The 6,000-nt window shown below is 31.4% G+C and overlaps 1 pseudogene; it reads right to left on the reverse strand.

Annotated features, from left to right (window-relative positions):
* Positions 1–1,666: 1,666 nt before the first annotated feature.
* LOC144712508 (U2 small nuclear ribonucleoprotein B'' pseudogene) lies at positions 1,667–2,450 on the reverse strand (annotated as a pseudogene).
* Between the last annotated feature and the right edge of the window lie 3,550 nt (positions 2,451–6,000).

The raw sequence follows: 6,000 nt of genomic DNA on the forward strand, positions 1-6,000 counted from the left end.
TGAGTCTACATCTTCATCCTATTTCCTCAATGTTTATTTAATTATATTATATATAATTATATCTAAAACATAGTTTGGTAAAATATATTGTCATGTAGACATTTACAATAGATTGATTTATCCATTATGTCATTTCATCAGCCATCAATCCTACTCATTAACACACATCCACACTCATGCACACACTTATACATTACTCTCTCATTGCTTCATTCCATGTTCTTTGTAACTTTTTAACTCTCTTTTTATTTCCTACATCCACCTTTATCTACATCCTCAATCTATTTTTCTTTGATATTTAATTACAATCAAATTCATTCAACACATTTATTTTTTGAAAATATATGTGACCCTTAATATTGATTTATTTAATATTTATTTATTCAATATATTCATTATAATGCACATAGAATCATAATATGATGATCATTAGTCTTTAAATATGTATTATTTATATTCTTATTCTAAGGATACTAAAAGAGAAAATCAAAATATATGCTAGAATAACAATGTCCAGTCCCATTCATATGGTGATTATGGCTGATCCCCTATCCTTTTGTGAGGAGAAACTAAAGACAAGTAGTGGGTGTTATTCAAGAAAATATTTGAGTGAATTGATCCATATGAATCCCTAAATGATCATAACATCAATTAGGTTTAATTATGTCACAGTTGTGTAAGTGGTCCTTAGGCCTGAGGTACCAAAGACACGTTGTGGATAGGTTTCATTGATTATGATCTACGAGTCTCTAGCCAAGAGATTCTAAACCATCTTAGCTCAAATGGAGCAAAAAGTCAACAAAACAGACGGTGAGGTCAAGATGGGATCACTTTCCCTCCACATTGGAGAACATTGACTCATGGAAGAAGATGCACTTAAATACCTTTCTATGCTAGTGGAAGTACTAGAGAAGGTTTTCTATGATGCTTTCACTATAATTAGTAAGAACTAGAATGGTGAATTATGGTCCCACAGTTAACCAAACCCTATGCCATTGAAGAGTCTCGCACGGATGAAGTATTATACACACATAATAGTGGATATCATTAAAGGTTCCATGAGAGATTTGACATAGTGCTTAGCAACCTAGAGGTTGGGAATTCAAGATGTTTATTGGGTTAAAGCAATCCTTGATAAATTAATCTATAAATTGATATAGTTAATTCTTTAGGTTGGTAAATACAGGTTGTTGGGACATTAGATTGACATGGGCCTAGAAGGTAAAACACATAAGTTTGGAGACTTCTATTAAAATTTCCTAGGAATGAGGACTTCCATCAAATTTTCCCAAGTACTACAAGTAGACGAAGGCACCCTCGTTTGGTACTCATGAGAGTTAATTTGGGTCCCCCTTTTCTTCTCTTGATTTTACTAGGTTAAGCATCTAGTGAGAGTAGATGGAGATGAAGTAAAAATTCTGGCAGCACAGTTCAAGGAAAGAAATGGAAATACAGTGCTCTGAAGATTGTGTGAATACATATAGATGTTGGACATCTGAATGGCTTGAAGATGGATATTCAAGGAACCAATAAATTATGTATTTGATTAGTGCAAAGGTGATATTTTGGCTGTATATATGCTTTTGTTTTCAGATTGACATTAGACTGGAGGTTTTGATGGGAAATCAAATTTTAATTGAGTCAATTGAGGCCATCACCATTACCATTACGTTAATTTTTTTTGGACAAAATTCTTGCTTGAATCCTTTAAAAAGACATAAGCGTCTAGCATGTTTAAAGAGAAAGGGAAGGACCATTTCTTGGAATAGGAGATGGACATGGGGCTATGGGGGGTTATTTTGAATCCCTGGAGAGCCTTCATGGCAATGGAGGACCACGCATTGTCATCAAACTCGACAAAGGTGATGCGGGGCTTGGCCTCGACCATCCTCACCTCCCTAAAACCTGGGTACTACTGGAAGAGAATCTACAGCATCATGCTTGTTGTCACATGCGGCAGATTCTGCACGAACAATATGTTATTTGGCACCGCAGCCATGTCTTTGGCACTTAGCTTTCCTACTCCAGCCTGAGAAGCCCCATTGATTTCCTTGTGCAGCCCACAGTGGGTGCTCCAGGTTTTTCTGCCTCTTTGGTTTTTTGTTTTGTCTCAGATTATTCTTGTTTCTTCCTTTTCTCTTTTGGATTATCTATGGCTTCTTCCATGGAAATACAATCAGATTTAGTCTTGGCATACTGTATTCTCATTGGTTTGTTGTAAAAGGAAATTCTACATGTGGCGTACTGCAGCACTTTGCAGAGGGGACTTCACTGAATAAAACCCATGCTTGACCCTGTAGTTTTTCCGTTTTCAGGGCGACAAGGTCTAGAATTCTTCCATATTGAGAGAAGAGAGCTTAAGGGGATCTCTTCAATTCTTCTTTCTTTATCTTCTCATTGATATTCTTGATGTAGATGGTCCTGTTTGGGGGGATGTCCCCAAAGAGCATGGCAGCACTCGCTTTAAAATTATCATGTGTCAATTGAGTCAATTCCCATCACACACTATTACAGTCCCCACTATGCAGTGACTCTGGTTTCAAGTAGGGGAGGGATGTCATGCGGGTGTGTAATCTCATGCTAATTATTAGACAAACACCATAATTTTTATAATTTTTTAAATTTAAGTATGTATACCTCTGTATTATCAACATTGATATAATTTCATATTTTTAGAAGGATGTTTTTACTTTTCTAGATTTTTAGGATTTGCAGCCATTATATTCTTAAATAAAATAATCTTCTAAATTGAATATATTTATTTTGGAATTTTATGACAAGATATTCATAGAAATTTTATTTCTTATGTGAGGAGGCTTCAGAAACACATTAATCATATCCTTATTTAGGGAGTGTATTCCCTACAAAGGGTTTGTTGGTTTCCTGTGGTGTGTGCACATGATGATGGAATATTAAGTATCCTACTATCTGATCACGCTTTCATGTGTTGTTTTTGTTCATTTCATTAGTACTTAACTCACTAGTATTGTCGTGGGATATTTTATCATGAACTCCTTAAGTCCAAGAGATGAAAAAGTGAATTATGATTATATCATGATATGAAGTTCAATATTTTTTAACATGTTTTTTTAATATTCATATTGGAAGGATACATGAGACGGACATTAAAAAATTCATATTAAATAGCACTGTTTAATCCCACTCATATGATGAATACACATTATCCCATGAACATTGGTGTTGATAAACTAAGGATCGATGGTGGGTGTAGGGAAAGAGCTCACATCATGATACTATTTGTGGTCCCTAGAGCTGAGACACTAAACTTATTATGTCAATAGACTGTCATGTTCCAACTATGACTTATGAGTGAAAGTGGTTGAGTATTCAAGATGGGATTATCTACCCTTGGTACAAGATGAGACAATGTCTGACTTGGGTACAAGAAAGGTGATGTGATAAAGTACTATGGTGTAGAAAACACTTTGCATGTATGAAATAAACTGATACATGCCTCTCATGCCCTAGGGGTTTATGAAATACATATCTCTCACTGACACTCTCCCTACCTCTCTGTCCCTCTCTTATTAGCGTGTTTTTGTTCAGATATAAATTCCCAAAGTGAGTATCAGAGATCAATATCGGCAAGTGTTGTACGCTGTCCATACAAAATCACCACAATCATTACCCTTTTTCTAATATCTGTTATCTCATAATAGATCTGGATAATAGGACATATCATTATGATGTCTATAGTTGGCAGCATAATCTGTGAGAATTTAAGATCTTTAATTTTTTTCAATTATGAATATGCCACATCAGAAAATGGATATACTATATTTCCGCACATGGTAGAAGCTAAGTATTAGGCTAATATATTATGACTACAAGATACTAAACAGGGATATATGTTGTTGGCTCTGTCTTACTCTATCTATTTGTCTATCTATCTCTCTCTCTCTTCCTCTCTCTCACACGCACTCCCTATATCCCTCCTTTCTCTCCCTATCTCTCTCTATTCTCATCTCTATCCTTCACTCTCCCTCTCTCCCCTTTTATTTATTCTTCCCTTATTCTCTCTCTACCCCTGTTTCTCTCACAAGCACACATTCTCTACCCCTACATCTCTCTCTATGTCTCAATTAGAATAACAAACTAAAATTACATCATCTATGTGACAATAAATAATGGACTCTATCATGTAGACAAACATGATAGAGACATATCCTTGGCTCAATTGACCAGGACCCTCAATTCAAAACCCTAAAACTTATTATCTCTAAAACTATATTGACTACCCATCCGCCTCCTAGATGTTATTTTTTTGTTGTTGGTGTGTTCCAAAATCACACAAAGCACCATTTAATTTCTCAAACATTATTCTATATGACCTCTAGGGACCATCGTGAATTATTATTTTTTTATTTTGAATTTATTTATTATATTATATTTATTGATGATTCTAGTAATAACATTTGAATTTATCCATTGGAAATTAAATAAAATAATTTCTTTTATTTTATGATTTCGGCATCTTATGGTGAAGTAGCAATCCACCAAAATCATATCATAATAGTCAAATTGGGGAGGTGAATATCGAACTATTCAACCCCTCTACTGAAATATTCATCTCATATATTCTTTCAAGACTCATTAATGCAATCGTATAAAAAATAAAACATAGACATCTCTTTTTTGCACATCAAGTCTCAATACCTCAAAATTTTGGGAATGATCTCGCTACCACTATAGTCTATCTCATCAACCATATATCACTTTTCTTGAAAAATAAATTTCCATAAAAAGTATTTTTCAAATAACACTAATCTTTGTATCTTTAAAAGGCTTTTCACGTTTATGTAACCCAAAATTCAAGGCTACATGTAGGGAATAAGCTGACACAAAGGTCAAACTTGAGTATGTTATGTGGATACATCTCTATCCACAGTCATTAAAGATGCACCTCTTTCTTTGTTTAGCCAAGATTTAAGGCTATATGTATTAAAGAAGCTGACACAATAATAACAGATGTACCTCTCACTTTGTTTAGCCAATACTATGATAATTACAAATAACATGCTAATGTTATATGTAAATTCAAATATTTTCTATGTTTATTTATAGTAAATGAAAAATAAGCATGATATTAAAGCTTAAAATAATTTATTATATTTCTATCAATACATTCTGATTTTCTAGATTTTTTGGTTTTCTTATATTTTTTTGGTATTTTTATAGATTGTTTGGTATTTTTATATATTTTTGGTATTTATATGTTTTTTGTATTTTTATATATTGTTTGCTATTTTTCATATATTTTTATATTTTTTGGCTTTTTTATATTTTTGGTATTTTATATATATTTAGGAATTTTTATACATATTTATATACTTTTTGGGTATATATATATATTGTATTTTTACATATATATTGGTTATATATATTTGGTATTTTTATATATATTTCGTATTTTATATATATTTCGTATTTTATATATTTTGGTATTTTTATATATTTTGGTATTTTTATATATTTTGGTATTTTTATATATTTTGGTATTTTTATATATTTTGGTATTTTTATATATTTTGGTATTTCTATATATATTTTGGTCTTTTATATATGTTTGGTATTTTTATATATTTTGGCATTTTTTATATTTTTGGTATTTTTTATATTTTTTGGTATATTTATTGATTTTTGGTGTTTTATATATTTTGGTATTTTATATATTTTGGTATTTTTATATATTTTTGGTATTTTTATAGATTTTTGCATTTTTATATATTTTTGGTATTTGTATATATTTTGGTGTTTTTATAAATTTTGGTATTTTATAGAATGGTATTTATACAAATATATTGGCATTTTATATATTTGTCGGTATTTTTATAATTTTTTGGTATTTTTATAGACTTTTTCGTATGTTTACAGAATTTTCTGAAGTTAAATTGTTATATATAATAGTGTACAACTCATATATTTCTATATTTGTTTGACAACTTTTAGGGGGTTTTGGTGAATTGTTTTATTCTGCTC

Source organism: Wolffia australiana, chromosome 14 (genome assembly GCF_029677425.1).
Source record: "Wolffia australiana isolate 7733 chromosome 14, ASM2967742v1".
NCBI lineage: Eukaryota > Viridiplantae > Streptophyta > Magnoliopsida > Alismatales > Araceae > Wolffia > Wolffia australiana.